Below are 24,669 nucleotides of genomic sequence, written 5' to 3' on the forward strand. Positions count from 1 at the left end.
CTTGTCTCTCCCTCTTCTTTTAACATGTCTGGGAGCATGACATCCAGATTTTACCGTCCCCCTTTCTGGTAGAGTTTTATTGATAGTTTTAATGCTGGACGCCAAGTAGTTTATGTAGAACGCTGTAATTTTATGTTTTGATGTTTGATGATGTTATTTAATGATATATTATTTATTATTGCTATTGTTGTTATGTAACATTATCCTGTTGTTTACCGCCCAGAGCCCTTAGGGGATAGGGCGGTATATAAATGCGATAATAAATAAAAAATAAATAAATATAACTTCAGCTTATTCATACAGACTCTATATAAATCTGTGAGTCAATGCTCTTCTTATATCTCCAACTCTTGCCTTTGTGTATGCTTGAATGGAAAGAGGGATGGGTCATCAATCCAAATGATTCCAAAGAAACAGCATTTGCTGTCTTTTCAGTCCTATGAAACTCCTCTTTCATCACTGTTCATGTCTCACAGACATAAAAACTGGCTGAACATTTGGTAGTATATGTGGATTTAGTGTGAAGGAGGGATTTTCTCAGCTTTCTTTAGATGAAGAGAGAAATATATATGACTAATATGGGCCAGAGAGGGCGGAGGAAGTAGAGTCAACAGTGGTCTGAGTGCAGGCAAATCTCATTAAGAACAAACAGAATGAAGGTCCATTATACCACTCTAGCTTTGAAACTATTTTGTTGATTTCACCAATCAATATTTTTCATATTGTATTGAAATGTCCAGACAAGAACAAGCATTAAGCTCAGGCTTATTACTTTCCCTTGAAAACTCCATCTGGTAAAAAATCGAACTTATGATGCTTGTTTACTGAAATCAGATTGTTGCCTGGGTATGCAGCATCTTTATCTAATAGTCATGTCAGCTTTGGACCAGGCAAACGTGAAACTAGCCTAGGGAATTCCACGTATAAAAAGTTTTCATTTGTGGAATTTCAATGGGAAAAATCTGTAAGTTCATTAACAATGTTTAGCAACCACTTCTCCTTCTCTGTGACCAGTTTCCCCCTTCTACTAACATGAGCTTTTAAGCATATTTAGTTTCATTGGCAATCACACTGCATCATGGGTTTTGAAGACTTGCAGCTGCATAAAGTCATTCTCTTTTATTATACTTATATGCCACCCTTCCCTTAATGGACCTAGGACAGCTTCCAACATTTAAAATGTAATCAAAATATAAATAATAAATAACAATTAAAGCCCAGATGGTAAGTAAAATCAGATTGCATTAAATAGCACAATTAAATAAACCTGCCAATGTAAACAACAGAGGAGAGGAGAAGAGGGAGGCCATTCAGATGGTACAACCATAGCTGCCTCAACCATAAACCTGTGAATCCACCATAATAAAATAATGTGGTAGCTGCAACTGAATAATCTCAATCCAATGATAATTTGCACCTAATAGTTGACTAACATCTGTCTAAAGAGACAAGTTAGGAAAGGTACTGATTGATCTCATGCCCTATAAATATAGGGGAAATTATATAATGAATGAAATCAGGAAGGGTCTTGTGTTGAATGCTTAAATGCAATGTACAGAGAATGCATAATGTTCAACAATTCCTTCAAACAGTAAACTTAACTCACGTGAAGGTGCTTCTTTGTAATGTCTCTTTAAGAAAGACAAATAATGAATCAAAATTTATTTTTCAAGTTCCTTTAACTTCCATGGATGTATAACTTGACATTCAAACAATTCAAATACAGTATCAGCAACTGCCGTATGCAATTCAATCCTTCAACAATTCTCGTAGTTGAATAACCATGACTCCTCCGGCAATATGTGGGATGATATTCAGGCTCATCAGAATCCAGTCTACTCTGGTTTTGGGATTAGTCCTCCTGCTTGGCCTGGGATTCTACATAAATAATATATCATTTTTAGTTTAGACTAGAATTTTGAAACTGTGCAGCTTGCAAGCTTGCACTTGAATGCAAACCATTTGTGTTTTCCACCACTGGGACAGAATGGAAACTGTCAAGATGTATTATATATGTAGAATCCCTGGCCAAGCAGAAGAGTTTATGTATGTAGTGTAGTGGTTAAGGGTGGTGGATTCTAATTTGGAGAATCCAGTTTTATTCCCCACTCCTCCACATGAGTGGCAGATTCTTATCTGGTGAACCAGATTTGTTTCCCCACTGCTCCACCCAGGTGACCCCCTTAGCAAGGCTGAGTCACGCTAGTTATCTCAAGAATCCTCTCTCAGTATCCCACTTCCAAAGCAGTGTGCTTCTGTGGGCAGGGGAAAGAGAGATGATTGTGATTTCTCACTCTTTGCCCAGCCCCCCCTTTCCGCAGACGTGGGCTGTAATAAAAGCAGGGGAAAGGTGGGTTACATGAACACGCCCTTGCCCCGGCCTCTTTGCATGGCTGTCTGTCTCATGGGCAGCCAGCACATTGGGTGGGGTGCACGCCTTCACATGAAGGCACTTTTTAAAAACTTCCTTGCCTCCTTCCCCCCCCACACACCTGTCTGCAAAGTGCAGCCTCGCAAGCAGGCAGGACCAACCCCCGTTCCCAGGCCATGATATGGCCCATTTGCCCTGTGTGGCTCTGCAGATGGGAGCTGGGGAAAAGGGTTTTGAGAATTGCATCATGTGCAATTCTCTAGTTTTAAAGCGGGCTCACAGTTGCAGTTGTTCACTTGGCCACGGCTGTGAGCCGCATTAAAACAAAAGAATTGCACAATTCTTGAAAAACTCGGGTTGAGAGTGGAAATGCGGAGCGGATCCATGTTAGGATTGCGATCCATGCGAAGTCACCCCTCCCCTGGTTTTTTACAGGGTTTATCCTGGTTTAATTGGCTTGTGCGGAAAGGGCCTTCGTGACTCCTTAAAGGTTGAGAAAAGTGGGATATAATTCCAAACACTTCTTATTCTACCTGTCAAAGCAGGAAGAGGTATTTGCAGAAGGCAAACCGTTCAAGAATAAGCAACATAACTTCAGAAAGAATTACTTTAATGGCCCTCCAAGAATGTGGTAGTCTTCATGCAGCTCTGTTTGAATCCAACTCCTGTCATTTATAATATCTCCATGGCAGTAATGCAATTGAAGCTTCTTGGAATGGTGGCTGAAACAAACAATGCAGGCATGTGGAACAAACTGATTTACGCTCCCACCCCCAGAATACACATTAGTGGCAAAATGTTTGGCATTGTTTACAGAGCAATAATTGTCTTCGTTGAAAAGGAAAACCTCATTCAAGTATTGTGTATTGTAGTAGGAACAGTGCGATGAACAGTTTTAGAATTGCTCTCATTGTCCTGAAGGCTTTTCTGCTGTTTTTCCCCCTCGCTGATAACAAAGAAAACATTTCAGAGTTGTAATGGAATCGTTAAACACACACCACAGCGTATCACATTTATCAAATTCATAAAACAGGAATATTTATTTTTGAATTTTAATTTGGAAATACTTGAAAACATGGTGTTGCATTCCACAGCCTTTTCTATGGTTTCTTTGCACCCTTGGTTCATGGGAATCCCTGCATCAGAACAAGGGGTCATGCCATTTCCCTTCACCCATGTCCTATATGAATATTGAAGTTAATTCCCATTTGTTGCTTCTTTTGGCAGGTTCACTGTCAGCTGGGCTACAATGACTGTGAATCCATAAATTATTAAACCACAAGTGGCTATTACAATAATCTATCTTAAATTCCCACATAAAACGGATCATCTAACTCTACCCTGGGATTCCTGCATAGAGTCTAATGTCAACAGAACTGAATGCAACTCCAGGAGATGCAAGCATTTCAATTGTAACAATTTTTACATCTGAAACACTCTCAACGTCCTTAGCTGTAGCCGTATACATACAGCACCTTTGTGTATGGGACCAAATGAGTACAGGAGCCATAAAGCACGTTGATCCTACCCCCACCTTTAAGTGTTCCCATCAGTGTGGACTCAGCTCCTGGGTGCAACTAACATGTTCACTGGCTCTCCTCCCATGATTGGGAGCAGCATTCTCAAATACTAGGAAGGAACCTATACCAGTGGTGGGGTCCAAAAATTTTAATAACAGGTTCCAATGGTGGTAGGATTCAAACAGTGGCGCTGCCGCACACACGCACCTCCAGTCCCTATTGGGCAGGGAGGTTGCTTTAGTAACCCCATCTCGGCACTCAGAAAAAATTAGTGAGAACTGGTTGGATCCCACCTCTGACTATACCCACAGACCCTTGCCTACAGAGTTGGGGGCAGGCTCTGAGTACTTAACCATCCCTAAACAGCATACTTGATTTCAGTCTGCTCTCTATGGATCTTGCAGTACAACCTGAGCTTATTAAGATTGCAGTTATCAGACTTTTACCCCCGCACAGTCCCTTTTAGGGATTCCATTGGAGCTATAGACTACACAAGAGATCCTCAGGGCCCTTTTGGAATTCTGACACAAGGTGGTAGGCCCAACTACAAAAGGGCTGTCACAGGAGAAGGAGCCAACCACAAAAGGTCTGGAAGTATACATAACTATAACAGTAGGACTTCAACATTTTGGGCAGAAGCTCTGCTTAATAGGATGCCTTTTAGAATAAAAATATAATTTAAAAATATTTTCTTGTATACACATATTTCTTGCTTATCTTCAAGAAATTTGTGCATTTCTTGAAGATGGCTGGCTGGCAGTGAAGATCGTTGTGCTGTGTTGGCAGCTGCCACTGGAAGCAAATGAAAAAAAATGTTTCCCAATCAGGTCTCCGATGGCCAATCAGAAGTTTTGATGTGCAGAAAACCAAAGACAAAAAACCTCTGGTCATATTCACTTTCTAAAAACACTTGATGGGTAGCAGGAAAGATATCAGGAAACAGGCATAGATTATTGAGAACCTTAACTAGTTTTAGACCTGTTACCAATAAGTGAGGACTTGGGGGGGGGGCGAGCTTGCGGACAACTCGGATGGGGGGCAGGGTTTGGTGGGGGTGGGCAGGAGCTGGCCTGTGTCTGCAGTGACCACATCAGTCAGCAAGCAGCATCCCAAGCATGCGGGGAGCCACCAGGTGCTGGCTGGGTCACCACGCTACGAAAGAGGTTGGGCATGGGGAACCCGCTGGCATCTAGCACCCGGTGCCCCCACACATGATGAAACAGCCACTGCAAGTCCCTCAGGATGTGGGACTTCCTTGACAAGGAATTCCACAGACTGGAGCCATAGATGAAAAGGCTCTGACCCTGGCTGAGGTGATATGATTGCTATTTTCTGACACCTAAATGGTTGCCAGGTAAAGGATGGAGCAAACATGATTTAGTTGTGTAACATCATGACAGGATTCAGAGTAAACTACAGCAAAGGAGATTTAGCCTACATTTGAGGAAGAATTTCCTAATGGTGAAAAATGGACTCTGGAACAGGCTCCCTTGAGTTATGATGGATTCTTCCTCAGTAGATGCTTTAGAATATTGATTGGATACCTACTTGTGAGGGTAATATGGTTGTTGTCTCTGCATTGACAAGGGGTTGGACTAGATGACTCTGGTGGTCCTTGAACTTGATCTGATATGCAACTTGGAGCCAATGCAACTGGCAGAGCACAGATTGAACATGCACTCCCCAAGGGGTCCTGTAAGAACCTGTGCTGCTGCGTTTTGGACCAACTGTAATTTCTGGAACAATTTCAAGGGCAACTCTGCACAAACAAGTAATAGTAGTCTAATCTGGAAGTATCCATTGCATGAATCACTGAGATTAGGGCTGGATGAAACAGGCAGTTGATTATAGCTGCTGGGCACAGCAGAAATGAACAAAATGCCATCCCAGCAGCATTTGTAATCTGGACCTCTAAGGTAAGGAAGGCATCCAGAATGATTCCCAGATTCTGACAGAAGAAGGAACTAGCTGTATGCTACTGAAAAGCAGGAATTGACTACCCTGATTCATGATGTAGCAGCCACAGGACCTCCACTGGATAAGTACCTGCACATGTGTAAGTATTTCCATCACCATTAAATACTATATCCTCTGATATTAGGTCAGTGTTGCACTTGAAGCCCACATACTGACCCCTGCAACATAAGCTACATCTTTAACAAAACTGTACATCTTTAACAAAACATCTTTAACAAAACTGGTTTGTCCATGGACTTCAGATTGATAATGGGGGGTTACATCTGTGAATCTCCCTGTGACGGAACGGGCTTGCTTTGCCTGGCAGGCCCTATTCCGGTCCCAAGCCTCTCCCAGTGGTTGCCAACTTTTCCTGGGGTGGGCTAGCTTTCTCTCTGGGTAAACCACTGCCACCACCTGACCGTTTGAGGAACTGTCTGGTGGGGTCGGTCAGGGCTCCCCAACTTCCTTTCCAACCTTCAGGCCTAGCCTTGGTTTCCCCTGGTACCCCTCTCCTGGGTTCCACAGGGCAGATTGGAAGTCCTGGAGGAAAAGCTGTTTGCCAGCTGCCACCCTTCCTCCCCCCTGTTATTTAGATAGCGCATCCAAGACTGTGGGGCATTCGTGGTGCAGAAAACTGTTCCCCACATCTAAGGTTTAAAAAGTATGTATTAAAAATAAAATGGTCACAATTACATTTTTGCATTGCACCCGATTGAGCAAGGGTTTCCAAAACAAAAGAGATATGAACACAAATCCCCTGTCCCTCTTTCTGAACGTTCCCTAACAGTTGTTGAAAATAAGGTAGGCCCTTAAAGCTTAGAAGGTTGCAGTTCTCAAAGAGTTCCCATTACCTGGCAGGCTGAGCGAGCTCCCTGGATGAGCACATAATTCAAAAATGGCTGCTTTCTGCACAGCCCCGGCAAGAGGTCTGCTCCCTTCAGTGACCCAGCAGAAAAAGAAAGAGAAGAGACTGCACCTCTCTGCTCCTAGCACTTTTATCAGTTCCCTGGCCCCACCCTATTTTGACCTGGTCAGGCTGGGTCAAGATATCTTTCCCCCTAAGTCATGTAGCTCTTCCTGATGTCCCTCTGGCATTTTTAAGCCCTTCAAATCTTTGATACCTGATTGGAGAAGAGGAGAAGGGGGGAGGAGCCCATTTCTCCACATACCCCATGTACAAAAGAGAAGGAGAAGACTTTGGCTTGATACCCTGCTTTTTTAAATTATAGGGAGTCTCAAAGCAGCTTACAAACTCCTTACGTTCCTCTCCCCACAACAGGCCCTTTGTAAGGTTGGTGAGGCTGAGGGAGTTCAAAGAGAACGGTGACTTGCCCAAGGTCACCCAGCAGGCCTCATGTGTAAGAGTGGAGAAACAACCCTGGTTCACCAGATTAGAGTCTGTTGCACATATGTAGGAGTGGGCAATCAAACCCAGTTCTCCAGATTAGAGTCCATCACTCTTACCACTATACCATGTTCTATGCTTCTCTGACACACTGTCTTTCTTTTTCTTACATGGGAAAGGTTGCTTTGTTTTTTGTTAAAGTAGACAATTTTTTTAAATGTGGGAGAGAGTTAAAAATGCAATCCTCCCACTAGTCTGAAGGACTTCTTGGGAAGGATTCTACCACATTGATTTTGTCACCTGAATAGATCAGACTTAAGTTTTACATTAATCACAGCTTTGTTTTGTCACTGAATTTCGATCCAGCCCACACATTAGGATGTGTCAGAAATGAAAAATATGTGCTGTTTCAGTCAGACTCTCCCACATGCCTTCACATGTAGAGGTCTGATATTAATAAGCTCAGAAGACAGTTCACCAATGCAAAGAGTCTCTAGTGAAAACTAGAAACTTTCTACAAGCTATTAAATGTTGTTAAAATCTGCACCAAATGGAGATGAATATAGCCCCTTTCTAACATTTCATTAATCTTATTCCTTAACTTCCTTCAAGATGTTTCAGCTATTTAGAAATTTATAATGGTAATCACCCACTACTTTTTAAAAACTGATTTTAAATCATTTAAATTTGTATTATAGCATTTATATTATAACATTGTTCAGCATCATCGCCTGGTCAATCAGATGCTGTATATGAATTTTAGAATGTTATTATTATATTATCACAATAAGCATCATGTTATAATTATATCATTTTATTGTTAATAATCATGATTAGTAATTGTCTACTAACTTTTAGATAATCTGTACAATTTTATTTTTTTCTTAGTTTGTAGAACTAATTGTAACTATTGTTTTGATTCTATTTGTTTTGATTCTATTTGCATTTTTCCACTCTTTATGTCTATAAAAATATGAAAAAAGTTTCTGAGATGTTTTGCTTCATAAAATATTGTCCCAGATGGATGAAATCACAGTTGCCCTTCCTATGTCTGAACATAGACACAGGCTTTCTTATGCCCAGTGGTATGGCAGCCTCTTCCTGAAACTGCACAGGAAGTAAACTCTCCCATTTCCCTGGAAAATTAAACTCAGCAGCAAAGAGGAAATCTTGCTTCATGACATCCACTTTGTGATTTTCTGGACTCCAATGTTGGCTAAAATTGGTGATCCCTGGGCTACTTTATTACATTATCTTTATCATGGTGGGCAGAAAATCAATCAAGAGTAACCTGTTGCTTGCTCTTCAGACAATTAAAAGTTGCTCTCTGCCCCCCTAGTGTTGCCATGCCTGGCACTGTCAAGCAGTGTGAAACTAGATGGAGCCTGGACATGTGGGGCTGCTGGCAGTGATAGTGTAGCATCACTTCCAGGGGAAACCCAGAAGTGGCATGCCTCTCTAAGAATCACCCAAAATGATAGAGTTTCTGGAGATTTCTAGAGAAAGGCTGATGTCACCTCTGAGTTTTCCTAGAAGTGAAGTCACACTGCCACTATAAGTGATTTTTAATTTTTTTCCCTTTCTCTTTTTGTCCACTGGTGTGGCAACTCCAGCCCCTCATCCAGTGTTACTGTAAATCACATTTTTATGCTTTCATTTAAGCTACCAAAACAACTTGTTGCCTTTTTGTTTTCTGTGAAGAAGGGAGTAGTACATGCACATATCTTTGCTCTGGATTGGAAAGGATAATACCATTGACTTTACAACCTGGATTAAAGCTGCTATTTGCCTCTTCCAGGAGAATACAAACACTATATTTTTTCTTTCCAGAGCAGGTTAAAATTTGGGGTTGTGGTAGTTTGCCTTGGTAAAGCAGAAGAGAAAATGTTTCCTCAGCCAAGCACTGCTAACCTTCTCTAAAATACTGTACTTTCTGTAAAAGCCACTATTTTGTGGCTTCATCCTCCCAATTGCCATTTTGTGATATTAGGGGGAGGGGGCAGGGGGGAAGTTAGCACCCAGAAATGTCATCTACCCTCCTCTGCCTTCACAAAGATTTTTTTAAAAAATAGAAGTTGAACATTTAAGTAAAAAAGTATCAGTGAACAATAAGCAAGAAATTCAAGCAAAGGGAAGAGGGTTTTTTGACACACAAACCCTAACTGTGCCTTGAAAACTGTCTTGAATCAAAATTCAGTGCAGCCCGAATTGTAACAATCAGTATGAATGGGGGGAAAATGTAAAGGAATACCCTTCTGAGTCTAAGTCTGACAAACAATAACAAACCATCTTTCATAGATAAATATAGTTCTCCACATGGAAGGTAGGACTGGGGATTCACCCTGAATAGCAAGCAAGTGTTGTTAGTGTAACAATGGAACCAGAAAACAGAACACTGAAATTCTTTTTAAAACAACAACAACAACTCTGGAATGGATATTTCTCTGCCGTCTCTGAGTATCCTCCCCCTTTTTTTATATCTACAGTTATGTGCGTGGAATACGTGCCAGAGAATTCTGTTTCCCTTCTAAATGTCATATTATCTTCCCTTCTCAATGTCTTATTCTCTCCTACCCCATTACGATTTTTTCAATGCTGAGATGTTTTTAAAAACATTTCCCCCCAGTTGATGATATTACATCTGCTTTGTTCATTGGGCACTGGACATATCTTTGTGATCCATTTTCAAATATCTCAAGCCTTCAGCACTAACTCAGGTTAACACAGATTCAGGTTAACACAGCCATGTTATGTTCCCACTGTTTTGTGTGCATCGACTTGCATAAGGAAAAGCAATGTGTGTGGTGGTGGGGAGATACTGGCACCTACACAGCATCTCTCCAAAAATTATTTATGTCTAACCCTCATTTCCTGGGGGAGGTTTTTTGGGGAAAAAATCTCGACATCTCCATCTCTGCAGCAGAGAATACTGGACACTGAAAGGATTTTTCAGAAGAAAAAGGACAGAGGAAAACAAAGCGAGTGCAGTCAAGGAAAGTTGTTCAGGGTGCAGAGTGCTACAAATAAACATTGCTCCCCAAATCCTCAACAGAATTCTTGTTTGTGAATGTGGATGTCAAATATTCTCCAGCAATCCTGTGCATGACTGAACATGTTTACAATATTTGTTATCTATATCTGAGAGCTGGTGATATCTGATTTCAGTGCTGGCATTTGTGTATATATGTACCCACTCCTCCAACCTCAATAGTTGAGAGTCACAACCAGGCAGCTTCTGGTATATGGAATCATTGAGATTCTCTAGAGTCTAGCACAAGAATGAAGACTATGCAATGTTTGTTACTGGAAGAGGGAAGCAATGGAGCCTCAATTTTATGTTAATAGGGTTGCCATCCTCCAGGTGGCACCTGGAGATCTGCTATTGCAATTGATCTCTAGATGGCCAAGATCAGTGCCCTTTGAGGATTGGCTCTATGGCGTTGTACCCTGTTGTGATCCTTCCTCTCCTCAAATCCTGGCCTCCCCAGACTCCACCCTTGAAATCTCCAGGTATTTCCCAACCCAGAGCTGGCAACTCTGGCCATTTTCGCATGGTCTAAATATCCTGGGTTGAGCAAGAGAAATACTATGTTCCATACAAGAATTTCACATAGTTTCCAGTCCTCAAGCGGGTTTGCCCCTCAATATATCTCTCCTTCCGGAATATTCAAAAATCACCACTTTGACTATTTTTTCCCAAACTCCCAGGGTGAGCCCGCAAACACCATGGGAGCAGAAACAGTTTATTTTTGCCACCCAGTCGCCTGATCTCCCTGTCCCTACACCTGTCCCCCGATCTCCCCTCCTGATGTTCATTGAAGCTGCCACTCAAAAACAACAGCCAATCAGAATGTGGGGCACTGGGCATGCTTAGATATGCTTGCAATGTAAATATAGAAGTCCCGGCCTCGTGCAAAAGAAATTGGAGTATTTCCTCTCAGGCTTCACTGGACTCCTTCACAAAACGGGCAGCCATGCAAAGGGAGAAACCAGGATAAAACAGACCCGGATTGTAAGAAACCAGTTGTAACCAGGGATGATTCTGTCATGTGGAAATGGCCTTTATGTGTCAAAACCATAATTTTCATTTGAAAAGATGTCTGTGGTATAACACTTGGGACCAATCATACTGCTTTTTAGGCACATGTTTGCTGCTTGCTTGCATGCATGCACCTTTCTTTCAAACGTTGCATACAACTGTCATGCTATTTTTTAAAAAATAATTGGACTCTACCACTTCTATAATGCATAAAACTGACCTGGTGATGGCTATCTGCTTTATACTTTCCAGAATCAATTCAGAGTGGGTGTTTGAACCCTGTCCTGAATACTTCAAAGCAGAGGGAGCATGCTACAGCCCAACTAAAGCTGTTTTAAGTGCCATTAATTTCAACAAGAGAAACTTGCACATTCCCTGCCTCTCCAATTAAAATCAATGTGATTTAATTATGTTTGAAGTTGACTGGGTTGTGTTATATGTTTGAGAATATAAAATGCTATCAAGTCACAGTTGTCTTAACAAGTCACAAAGGCCCCTGGTGGGTTTTTCCAGGCAACTCATTAAATAGAGGTAGTTCACTATTGCCTTCTTCTGCAGAGTCTTCCTTGGAGGTCCCTCTCACAAGTACCAATCCAGCTTAGTTTCCAAGAGTTGATGATCAGGCTATACTATACCATTCAACATCCCAGTCAAACGTTTTAACAAAGGATAATTCTATCCAGATTTTCACATTCAAACCACGGTATTATGCAGTAATAAATTCTTCCTTGGCGTAGATTGCCAACTGGAGAGCTCCCCTTAGCTTTTTGATTCAGAGGCAGATTTTGTTTGTGATTATCTGAGGGGGAAAAACACCTTGAGGCTTTCTGGATATGCTCAAGAACAACCACCTGCCAGAGGCCCACTGGCTTCTCAAGGGCAAACTCCATCTTTTTTGAGAACTCAACAGCAGGGATTGGTCACTAAAGGCAGGAGAGATGTGTGAGGCCTTACTAGGGAGAGGAGACACGTTGTGGGGAACAATGCTATAGTTAAAGACAGCACTGTCCAGCAAGGGTCTCTTGCTAGTGTTGACTCTCCTCCTTGCTCAATGGTAACACCTTCCTTTTTTTCTTTTGAGGGCAGGTATGGAGAGCTTTCAAAGAGTTCAGAAAACTGACAAACAGAGCTGGCTAGCTGCAGGGCTCAGTGTGGATTTAAATTGATTAAACATTTAATTTCTTTCTATATTCCTTTGTACTTTCCAGCAGAGGCCGCTTCTGCACGGCCCATTTATGACGGCCTGGGGGCGCCAAAAAAGGCGCCCCCAGGCCGCCGAGCTTCAGACAGCGCCGCTGCTGCAAACGCAGCAGCAGCTTACCTGACTCTTCTTCCTCCCCAGAGGCGGCGCTGCCGCAAACAACCTTTTAAAGGGTTGTTGTTAGAGGAGCGTTTTTCCTGTGGCGCTGCGAACGCGCCACCGGAAGACGCTGTCTTCGTTCGTAGCCTGCAGAGTTCTCGCTTCCACACTGTCCTCCGGCCTCCAGGGGTCGGAGGGCAGCGTATGGGCTGGGCGACCCTCGGCAGGCTACTTCCAGGGAGGACACTGCGGAGGGCGGGATGAGGCGGTTCGCGGAGCCGCCTGCCATCTCGCTCGGCTTCGCTCGCGACGCTTGGCGGCGAAGAGCCAGCCTCACGCCAGCAGAACTCCTGCTCGGGGCGCCCTGGCCGCAGAAGCGCCCGAAAAGCGCAGTGTGTTTGTTGCTGTTGCTGGTTTTGTAGATTCTTTTTGTACTGTGTGCACACTGTGTGAAGTTTGTGTAAGCAAGATATACAGTATTTATTTCTACAGCATTCATAGTTCTAATGTGTGATGCTGATTTATTGGTGCATAATGTTGAAAATGCATATATTTTACAGGAACAAAAAGTGATGTGAGGAAACAGAAAATAGCAGGAAAATAAAAAAAACCCAAGTATCAGGTTCACACAAGGAAGAAACAAGACTGAAACAGGTATAGTGAGGTTAAAACAACAGTCTCATCCAAGGAACCCCTCTGTGAGCTGAGGTAACATTTAAAGAAGTCTGGGCCCAACCGGGAATGGGATGTAGTTTATTCCCCCCTCCCTTAAACTAAGGAAGCTCATATTCTGAATTTCCCCAAACTGTAACACACTTTTATTGTTAGAGCTAATCCATATGAAAGGAGATTGCAAAAGAACCTTCATATCCTTATGAACAGAACAGCCTTTTGATCCTGTATGGGAGATCTGTTTTTATGGATTCCTGCCACAAGGGCTTATGAGTTACTACTGTTCCCTTGAATCTGGTGCGGTGCGTTTCTAATGCAATCTATTTCAGCACTTTTGTAATAAAGAGGGCACACTGAAGAAACAGAAAAGCTGAATTCAGAAAAGCTGAATGTAATAAAGAAGGCACACTGCAAACAGAAAAAGCAATGGGGGTGAAGTTTTCATCAGCTGCCTGGATGGGAAACCTCTGTGTAATCTGTTCTGAACTTTCTCAAGGAAGAATGAGATACCGCATAAGAAAATATGCAGCAATAAGACAGAAGAGTGCACTGGCAGAAACAGAGGAGTGCCACCCCTATCTACAGTTCACAATACTGCCTTGGCAAATGCTGGCAGATTTGGGGGTCTGTGGAGGGCTTAAGGATGATGTGATGTCACTTCTGGGTGATGCTGTCTGTTGCCTCCCCTAGTTTCCAGTGCCACTTTATGAGGCCATTTTTTCTCTCACTCTTCAATTCCTCAAGAAGAAAATTGGGCCTGTGAGCAGGTGATTCTCTGTCCAGGGAGTCTTGCCTCCACTCTGTTGGCAGTTAATTTCTTTAAGGATTTCTTGGGTAAGCTTCAAATTTTGAAAATGTAGTGTTATGTGAGGCAAACATCCATTTTTTCCTCAACTGCCCTTGGCGGTCCAGACATGGTAAATGCTCATAATTTTGCAACTCCTGAAATCAGTTTCGGCCTCCCTAAATAATGAATTTCTATGAAATATTATTTTTGCTGGACTTTCAATACTGAAGCTCAAATTTCCTTTAAAAAATCTCATTTTCCTTTCCAAGGCTCATTCTGCACATGCAGAATAATGCACTTTCAAACCGCTTTCAGTGCTCTTTGAAGCTGTGCGGAATGGCAAAATCCACTTGCAAACAGTTTTGAAAGTGGTTTGAAAACGCATTATTTTGCGTGTGCGGAAGGGGCTCATGTTTTTCTGCATCTCTTCTCCCTCTCCAGTCACCACCCTGCCTTCAAACATTCAAGTAGATATCTTTCTGCAGAATGAATGCAACTCCCTTTCTCAGTTATGACTCACACAGGTGGGCAATCTTCACATTTCTCACGGCAGGAGTATTCCTAAGCATGTCTCCTGCTAATAACTCACCAGCAGTTGACCTTCTTTGGCTGTGGTGGTTGTTTTGAGAATGCTAGTTTATTTGTCATTGTCTGGGAGTTCAAACTGGCATTAACCCTTTGGGATGAACACCAGCTCTCCACTTTAAATAATCAGTTTGACGGCAATGGTACATTCCTCACCCCACCCACCCCCATCTGATTGAAGGTAAAAACATTTTGCCCCAGGGTGACGGTGTAGTGAAGAGCAGTGGACTCTAATCTGGTTAACCAGGTGTGAGCATCCCCTCTACTGATCACCACTGCAGGGTGAGCCACCTTACCCTTGTAGGAGCTCAACTACCTTTCTGAACAAACAGGATACAACTCTGGCTTCTATTCATAAGCTCTTTACTTCTGTCAGGTAGTTAACAGCACTCCTGAAATCTTGAGCCCCACCAACCTCCTCCCTCTTGTCCTGCCAGCTCTTCAGCCTTCCTAGCCCTCCTCCTTGATTGCAGCCTGGCTATGGCTGTGCTACCTCCAGCCTGCTCCCTAGAACTGCTGAAGTTTACTCTTGTTGTTCAGGCTCTCCTGATATTTCTCTGCTGTTCCTTCTTACTGCTGGCTTCTTGGAGGTCCCTGCTCCCTGTGATAAGTTCAGGGGTAGGGCTAGCAGTTATGGGGTGCTCCAGGGTCCTTTGGTGGGTATTTGTGGCAAGGAGGGGGTGGAACAGGCTGCCAGGTGTTGGGAGTCAGCCCCATCCCTGGACACAAGGTTTGTTTCCCCACGCCTCCACATGAAGCCTTCTGGGTGACTTTGGGCCAGTCATAATCCTCTCAGAACTCTCTCAGCCCCATCTGCTTCATAAGGGGCCAGTTGTGGTGGTGGGGGGGGGAGGAGGAAGGTGATTGTAAGCCACTCTGTAACTCCTCACAGGAGAGAAAGATTGGGTATATAAACCAACTCTTCTTCATTTCCCAATGGTGTGGTGTTTTCTCGCTTTGATCATTGCCAGAGGTATTGCTGAATGGTCCTTTCAGAGTCAAATAAATAGACTCCATTCCCTTACCGTTAAAAGAGCAGAGTGCAAGTATCTTACATTTTAAGATAACCCTAATTCTTTTTAGATTTTGGATTCTTCCTTCCCTCAAATTGAATGTATTAATAGGAGTCATTGCTGCATATAAAATTAGGGTTGAGCCAAAACAAAAATATTTGGTAAAATTTGGATTTGGCTTTATTCAGGTGTAAAATTATTGGTATACCTGAATATGTCAAATTTCATATTCAGTATACCCAAATATATTCAGGTATCCCAAATAATTCGGGGCTGTCTGATTTTTTTTTGTATTTTGGTGTATTTTAGGTTTTTGGCCTGTAGGGGGTGTAACTTTAAAGCTAATGACACCAAAATATTATAATACATTTCAGAGACTCTCCTGATGATACCACCCAGGTTTGGTAAAATTTGGTTCAGGGAGTCAAAAGTTATGGACTCCCAAAGGGGGTGCCCCCATTGTTTCCAATTGGAGCTAACAGGAGATGGGGGCATTTTTTCCCTCCAGAAGAACAGCAGTGGCATGTTCTCCCTTCCCTAATGCCTTCTATACCCTCAGCAAAACCTCCACCTCTTAAAATGAAGCCACTGTACAACAACACCTAATGAACTATGCACATTAAGCCAGGGGGAGCATGTTTGCCAGCCCTGACTCCTAACAAACTATCCACAGCACTACACCACAGCAACAGAAACACAGCCTCCCCCCCAACCCCCCCCCCCTCTAAACAGCAGGACCAACCAGGGAAACAAACAAAAAGAAACCACAAACAGAAACCACTTCTAAGGAAAATATAAAACTACAAGATAAATTCCTACATTCCTGGTGAGTGACCTTGGGCTAATCACAGTTGTCTCAGAAATCTCTCAACCCCACCCCACAAGATGTTTGTTGTGGAGAGAGAAAGGGAAGGGAGTTTGTAAGCCACCTTGAGTCTCCTTACAGGAGAGAAGGGCAGGGTATAAATCCAAACTCCTCTTCTGTAAACAGTTTGGAATGAGAGCAATTTAACAACAGTAACACCAGGAAAAATCATAGAGCCACAGTCTTTGCTTAAGTAATGCAGGCATGAGTGGCACTGGCCCAAGGGCAACCCCCCCCCCTCCCCAAACACACACACACACACACACACACCCAAAAATCCAGACACCCGAAGTAATGCTGCTAGCATCCATTTCACCACAGTAGAACAAGTTAAACTCCAAGAACCACTGGGCCTTTGGGGCCTTAACCCCCCCCCCTTGGGGGCCATACAGAGGTCCAGCACGCAAGCTCGTCCCCCCCACAAGGATGTGCTTCTCTGTCCAAACCGCCCAGGAATGCAACAATAAAAGAAACAAACCCCCAACCCTTACTTCAGGGAGGGTGGGTGGGTCAGTTTGCTTCCAAGCGCCAAAAAGACCAGAGTCACTGCGTGCTGCCTAATATATAGGAAGCATGCTCCACCATCAAGCCCACGTGTGTGTTGCACGACCATTGCCAGGTGGTGAGGCTCAGCCACCTGGCCAGCCCAGGGTCACGCATGCTCCCTGCCTCCAGAGCTATTACCACACGTCCTGCCCCCTGTCGCAATTACGGGCCTAGTTGATTCTAGTGCCGTGATTTATGCCAATTTTCACACTGATGGAATTTATTTGGATGGAATAAGTATTACCAAGTCTTTTTGATGAACTACTTGTTAGAGCATAACCAATTGAGAAATGACTCTCCAACTCCATTGCTTGTTCCATTTACCTGCCTGTGTATGTGAGGACATTGCTGCTGACTGGCATCAATTTGCTATTGTGTTATGATTCAAAACAGTCAGTCTCTTAATTGAGGATATTGGTACGACAATTGAAGATTTCCAGCAGCATTGGAAAGATTCTGGGAGATTCTGGAAGGACAGGATAGAGCATTATTTTGTGTTGAATAATCATTATATTTGCTTATTTCCTCTCTCTTGTAACACATTTAGTGCTATACTTCATATTACAGGAAACTAGAGTTATTTCAATTAGATATGTTGTAAGAGAGGTATAAGCTGTATGAGAGTTTGTAGGTACCTCTCTAGAGCCGTGGTGGTGAACCTTTGGCACTCCAGATGTTATGGACTACAATTCCCATCAGCCTCTGCCAGCATGGGGGCTGATGGGAATTGTAGTCCATAACATCTGGAGTGCCAAAGGTTCGCCACCATGGCTCTAGAGTCTCTGTCACAGAATGGGCTGGGTAGAACTAGCAGTCCTGCAATTTATATTCTTGGGCCAGGCAGGTAGGCAGGCAACCAAAAAAACCTTCCCTGATTGGCCAAGGAGCAGTATTGAGCAGTTACGCTCACACTTCATTGGTCAGTTTAAACTTTTCCCCTCCTCCTGTGTTCTCTGTCCTGGCAACACATTAAAAAAAACAATGGACTGAGACCTAAAGTCAGCTAAATTCAAACAAAAAATAGAACAAGCAGAGTTTGGATTCATGCCTCCTCCACCCTTTTCTCTCCTGTAAGTAGAATCAAGACGGCTTAAAGCTCCTTTCCCTTCCTCCCCCACACCTTTGCTGCTTCAGGCTGGCCCCCCAACATCACAACAGAGAGGCTCCCCAATGCATAAAGCAGTGCAAGGTAAGCATTCGGGGTGGGGGGTTCTTTAGTTTTTAAAACTAAAGAATTTTCTCAACCTAGGCAACCCTAGGTGGTAAAGGGATGAGAATATGCCTGTCCTGGCTGATCCAAGGCCTCCTTCTTCACTGACTAGAGGAGCTGCCTGCAGAGACTAATAGTAAATTAGTAATCTTTTTTAAAGTGACTTGCGAATGGTGCCAAATTCAGGGGAGGGATTCTCTGGGGAGTGTTTTGTTTGTTCATTTAAACAAAGCCGCTTGCTGCTGAATTCGCAGGGGATATTCGGGGGGGGGGGTTGGTTGTTGTTTAAACAAAGCCACTTGCCGCCACCGAATTCCACGAGGGGGTTCTTTGGGGGGAGGTTTTGTTCTTTAAAGCCACATACCACCGAATCCCAAATATATACAAGCTGATCTGACTATTTTGTATTCGGATCGGATCGTATTCAGGCATATGGCCTGAATATGGCCTGAATATGCCCGAATAGGCCGCAATTCACCCATTATCAATGATTTGGGATACCTGAATCACAAAGCCGAATGAAGATTGCAGTCCTTGGTCCAGGGACTCCCCTGGAGGGATTTCAATGGGATGAGCAGTTTCTAAGCTCATTAATGTGAATATATTCAGAAGGGTGCAACACCACTTAGGAGGGCCCTGTGAAATCCATAAAAATGAGTGTATCTGGATAAGTAATACCCCTCCCCCCATTCTTTATACCATGGCACTAAATGCCTTTGTCATCTTTGCTTGCTTGCATCTCCAGTTTAGCACATACTTTTCTACATTTGTTGTTTGCAGGTCCTTCTTGACATAAATTTAACAGATGAGTATACAGCCCTCAAGCTGTAGAGAATAGCAATGATCTTATGAGAAAGAGAGTGTTATCTGGGATCTCAAAACACGGTTAGTCATTGAATTTTTTTTCCTGCAAGGCAGTAAATTCCCTGCAGTAGAGGTGGATTCTTAAGGCCCCCAGAAAGTATAAAATTACTTTGTCACAGTTTGGGTCTCAGAGCTCCTTGCAGCATTATCCATGGAGTTCACATTTCAGGTGTTGTTTTATTACTCTGATTTTCCCTGTGGTTATTTTACATTCAATTTACATTCTTAATTGAACTCTTACTACAACAGTGCTTGTTGCTATGATAGTTATTATTTTACCCATTACATTTGGCAGCATTCTCTTGCATCTCCAATGATATTAGCCTGCACATTAGAATTCTCTCTTGCTCCTTTTTAAAATAGTCTAATTATTTTGAAAAGCAATATTTATTGAAAACACTCCTGTTTGCAATACCAAACAAACCCAAAAAGTCTCCACCTGCTGGCAGAAAACAATGATAGAGGGAGACAGATGAATCCCCGTGGGAAAGGAGTTTTTGAGTCACAACTGTTAAGGCCCTTTCTTGGGTTGCCATCCATCTAGTTTGAGATGGTGAAGGCACCTGAAGAGGGGCATCTGAACATGATTACAGTGGTTGAGTAAGTAGTATGTAATATTAATTTAAATGAGATATATCCAAGGTTTTCCAAATATACTGTAATGCACCCTTTAATAATAATATTCCCATAAAAAATAGGGGGGGGGGAGGATTTGGCCACCAAACTTTCAGGGAACCATGTCCACCATCTCACCAAAAGACCTCCCCAAGTTTGGACAAAGGAGCTCAAATGAATTTGGGATGGACTGCACAGAGTAATCATGATTTTTAAAAGTGCAGGTCTGTCAGAGACAGTGTGTTTATATTTCAGAGTGATGAATGATGCCTTAGAAACAGGGAAGCCACCGGATTGGATGAGATACCCTGCACTCTAATTGGTTTAAAAACTTGATGACACAGAGGAAGGTAAGTCCCAGGCAAGAGCAATTTGAGAGGGTTTTGGATTTTAGAATTCCTTGAGTAGAGAGCTATCTGCCTAAATTGTGCTTTAAACATATCTTCTCTGAGGAGAGTAGTTTAGTCAGAGTGTGTGCAGCTGGTTCTACTGGTATCAGCCTGAGCTGAGTAATAGCAAAAAACAACAACAGAGAACTAATGGAGGACTATTGAGGGGCCCAAGCTGAAGTGGATATATATATAAAACCAGGGAGACACACATCTTCCAGAGAGGGAAGAAGAATTCCTGGGGCCAGGTAGTCTGGTGTATTGGGTTTTTGCTTTGTTTTACCTTCAGAGAGAGTTTTATGTTTATTTAGGGTTTCCAGCTGAGGGAAGATTGAGTAAAGGGTACAGAGACAAAGTACCAGCCTGTGTTAAACCCTAAGTATACTATCCATTAGCCAGTACCATCTTAAGAAACTGTACTATCTAAGAAACATCTGAATACCATCTAAGCAACCTGGGAACAAAAGTTCATTCAATACCTTTATTGGCACTAACAGAGAAATTAATAAAAAATATAAATAAAATTAAAATAAGAAAATAGATTAAGCTAAATAAATAGCAAATTAATCATTAAAAGGAGAGTTAAACAATATAATTGGAGAAGGTCTGCTGAGCCAACACCGGACATTTGCCACATCCACAGTCCTATGTGGACACAGCAAAAAATAAATATTTGCCTTATCAGAGAATAAGTGGCAATTTTGGATATGAGGATCGATGAAGAGCCATCTAAGTGGGGTATATATATTGTAAGGGACACACATACAAAAGTGCAGTCACATAACGCGCCTCGCAGCTGCGGCCATTTTCTCAGCTGTGGCTGGGAGGCACGTTAAAATGAAAGAATCACAGAAATTATGATTCTTGTAAAACCTGGGATGGGGTGGGGGTAAAATGCAGAGCAGACTCACTTCAGGAACAGGATCCATGCAAAGTTCCCCCCAACCCGGGTTTTATCCTGCCCTTAACCCGTGTTAATTGACCCATGCAGAAAGGGCCTGAGTAAGCCTGTGCCTGAAAACCAAAAAACAAACAAACTACCCTGATATTCAAGCCAAAGCTTTTGTGTGTGTGTGAGCAGGTGTATTTCTTCTGCCTATATCCTTCCTTCTAACTAAGTTATCTCCCATTCCTTTTCTTCTCTCTGTTAAATAAACTTTGATTCTGTTGTGTTTAAAATCTGTTTCTTTATTAATTAGAGTGCCTTGGGAAGGAGTTTGCCTAGAAAGTAAAATTAATGGGCTTCCTTTTACCTTGTGGGAGCATTACAGGGCTAAGTTATGTTGCTTATGTTCTACTTTACATTACCATATTTGAAGCAGCTCAGTTCCTGAGGGAAAATGGTGGGAAATATGACAGTCCTGGTCAGAGAGTGTTTATCCTGCCTTAGTGAGTTAAGAAAGTGAGGTATGGCTGTGTGGATTCTGTGCTGACATTGGTTTTCTGGTGTGATATACAAATTCCCAGTTTTCACATTGGTCCTTTTGGTTCTCAACCTGGGGGTCGGGATCCCTTTGGGTCGAACGACCCTTTCACAGGGGTCACCTAAGACTCTCTGCATCAGTGTTCTCCATCTGTAAAATGGATAAATGTTAGGGTTGGGGGTCACAACAACATGAGGAACTGTATTAAAGGGTCGCAGCATTAGGAAGGTTGAGAACCACTGTGCTGGAGGAAGCATGATATGTTCCCCATAAAAAACAATGGATGGCTGGAGACACCTTGTTTAGGGATCCATAAAGCCAGACTCCTTTGTGCTATCCTTTTCAAAGTGGAAGGTAGGACTTGCCTCCCTGTTATCTTAGTATGATCTGCTCTAAAAACCACCGGCTCAAGACATCCCCACTTGAAAGATCCCCTATTCCTCCACAGGAAACAATTGGCCCAAAAGTCCAGAAGTGTCAAAAAGAACCCCCAAATAAGTTTCAACTGGTACTGAAATACCCACAAACTGAGTCTTATGGTATGAGTGCCTACTTTGCAGTATGCATCAACATTTAAGGTATTTGACTACTTTTACTGCTGGGTTTACCCAAATTAAACTGGAATTCCAAGAATGTGTTTTAATCTAGTATTTTAGCTTCTACTCTCATTGCCACACTCTGCATTCAAACTTTTCCTCAAACCTCAAAGTCATATTTCATGTGGCCAAGCCTAGACACCAATGCCTCTTCTTCAGAAAGTACATATTCCATTTTTATCACCATTTTAGCATTGATGCAGCAGAATGTTTTCTGTTGCACCTTCAACCTCAATTTGAATAATACAGAGAAGGTAAGCGTGGCCCCATGCAAGGATGGCACCATCCCCTGAAGCCATTATCCTAAAGCTAAGAGGTATAATACATTCTCTTTGAAAAGTAACCTGGTTTAAAATGAAATCTAAATTTAATGCCAACATATAATCTCTTCCAACAGAGCTTATTACACATTTATGAAAAGCTGCTTTCTTTAGTGAAGAAAGGACTATGGGGAAAGGAAGACGTCTCCGTTAAGCATCAGGTGGCATGATAGTTTATGTACTTATATTATGACTTTATATTGGGGGCCGAGGACTGAAAAGTCCCTACAGACATTGTATTTCACTGCTGAATTGGCCAGTAAGAACTACTGCCACTTGCTGTCTGCTTCTTTCACTACCTCTTTATTATGTGTTATACAAGTAGTGCCTTTCATTCTCAAAAGCATAGCTGAGTTATTTTCCTAGAAATTTCTCTAATGGTGGTTGTACACCCAATCACATCCTCGCAGGATTCCAGTGGGAAATACTGAAAGAGTAGGAGAATCTTGCTTTCTTGCTGGGAAAGCAAAGCCAGCCACCTGCTGCTGATAGTGGAATTTCTTCAAAATACTAGCCAGGCCTTTTCTGGAGGAGATCCCATGGTCTAACTTCAGGCCATCAGGGCTAGCACCCTAATTCAACCTTGCCTCAAATTTAGAGGGGAACATGGCATCCATCTCCCCCTCTCCTTTCATCCTTTAGCTTCAAGGAGGAACCACGCCAGGCTTTATACTCTGCCTTATACTCTCAGATAGCTGCAGGTTCTCTGTATTCTTGACCTCAAGCCCCAGCTTATGTTATACCTGCACAAGTCTGGGAAGACCATTTCAGATCTATTTTTTCTGATGCCAGTAGCAGCACCTGTCATGATATGGACACCTGGGCCAACATATTTTCTGAAATCCCATGCTGGGATCCAGTATCTGCTCGAGAAGTTGTTGAACTAATAACACACCTTCAAAATGGGAAGACTTCTGGCATTGACAATGTGATAGCTGAATTACACAAAACCAATATTCACTGGTGGGCTCCATTACTGGCCATGTTATTCATTGAAATTAATAACTCTGGTAAAATCCCAGTCAGCTGGAAGAAAACAATTGTCATTCCCATTTTTAAGAAGGGCTCTCTTTAAGATCCTGGGAACTGTATCGTTGATCATAGGAAAGCTTTATGTTTGCTTTCTGTCAAATAGACTCACTTCCTTTTTAGAGGCGAATAACATCATTTCAGATATACACACCACTTTTAGGAAAAATTATTCCATCTGAGATGTATGACCCTCTAGTATTTAGTTGAGAAATACTCTAGGCCTCTGTGTGGTCAACTTTTTGAGACCTTAATGGATTTGAAGGCTGTTTTTGATTCAATCCCCAGGTCAAAGTTCTGGCAAGAGCTGGACATTATCCTCTCTGATAAAAGACTTTTCCACCTCATAAAGGCCTTACACCTAAATAGTCTATTACAAAGTTGGTATGGTTCACAAGGTCATTTCTCCAGAGATATACTGATGAACTGTTATACTGATGATTGCATAAACCCTGTCAGATCCAAATGGTCATTTGCCAAGAATTGGAGATAGGAAAATCCCTGTGCTCTTATATGTTGCTGCTGCTGCTGCAATTTCATCATGTACAAAAACCAGGCTAAAACTTCTTCTAACAAAGTTTATATCTATCAAATGATTTAAATATCAATTACACAAAATCCAAAATTATGGTGTTCAAAAAAAGATTGTGCCAGTGAAATTGGCAACTTAAAGGACATGTGTTAGAACAGGTCAAAAGTTTTCAGTACCTTGACTTTTATTTTTACCACACTTATTTTTACCATGTTTTCGCCTGGTCCATTCATAGATCCATCATTCTTCGGAAAGCAAATAGTCAATCTGCCATCTTACTTTTTTTCTATATAAGAGGTGGTCAATACATTCTAGCTGCCATTAAAATATATAATGCAAAGACAGCATCTCAACTGCTCTACGCCACACCAAAATTGGATTCTAAAAGCAAAAACTAAATTGGAGGTCTTACAGTCCAAATTTTTAAGGACACTCCTCCAGTTCCCTAGATGTGACCCAAATGCAGTGTTATTCATACTGACACACTTTTGGTTCATGCCTCTGTCTTATATTCATCTCTGCAGAATAAGTCACCCCTTAGCCTCTTTTAGTTCTTCCCCCACTCTCCATTTTCCCTTCAGATAATGCTTCTTCTCCTGCAATGTTTCTGTATGCCCAGCTATCCCTAGAAGAATAAAGAATGGCTTGAAACAACTTATGAAGAATTAAAACATTTTGTGCAGCAGTC

The 24,669-nt window shown here is 42.4% G+C and overlaps 1 long non-coding RNA gene across 1 annotated transcript; it reads left to right on the forward strand.

Moving 5' to 3' along the window:
- The first annotated feature begins 4,953 nt into the window (after positions 1–4,953).
- On the forward strand, positions 4,954–12,578 carry LOC125428238. The gene is made up of 3 exons (XR_007243794.1): positions 4,954–4,963; positions 11,764–11,768; positions 12,446–12,578. It is a non-coding gene; the product is annotated as an uncharacterized LOC125428238 (long non-coding RNA).
- Positions 12,579–24,669: the final 12,091 nt, after the last annotated feature.

The sequence above is a fragment of the Sphaerodactylus townsendi genome, linkage group LG03 (genome assembly GCF_021028975.2).
Source record: "Sphaerodactylus townsendi isolate TG3544 linkage group LG03, MPM_Stown_v2.3, whole genome shotgun sequence".
Lineage (NCBI taxonomy): Eukaryota > Metazoa > Chordata > Lepidosauria > Squamata > Sphaerodactylidae > Sphaerodactylus > Sphaerodactylus townsendi.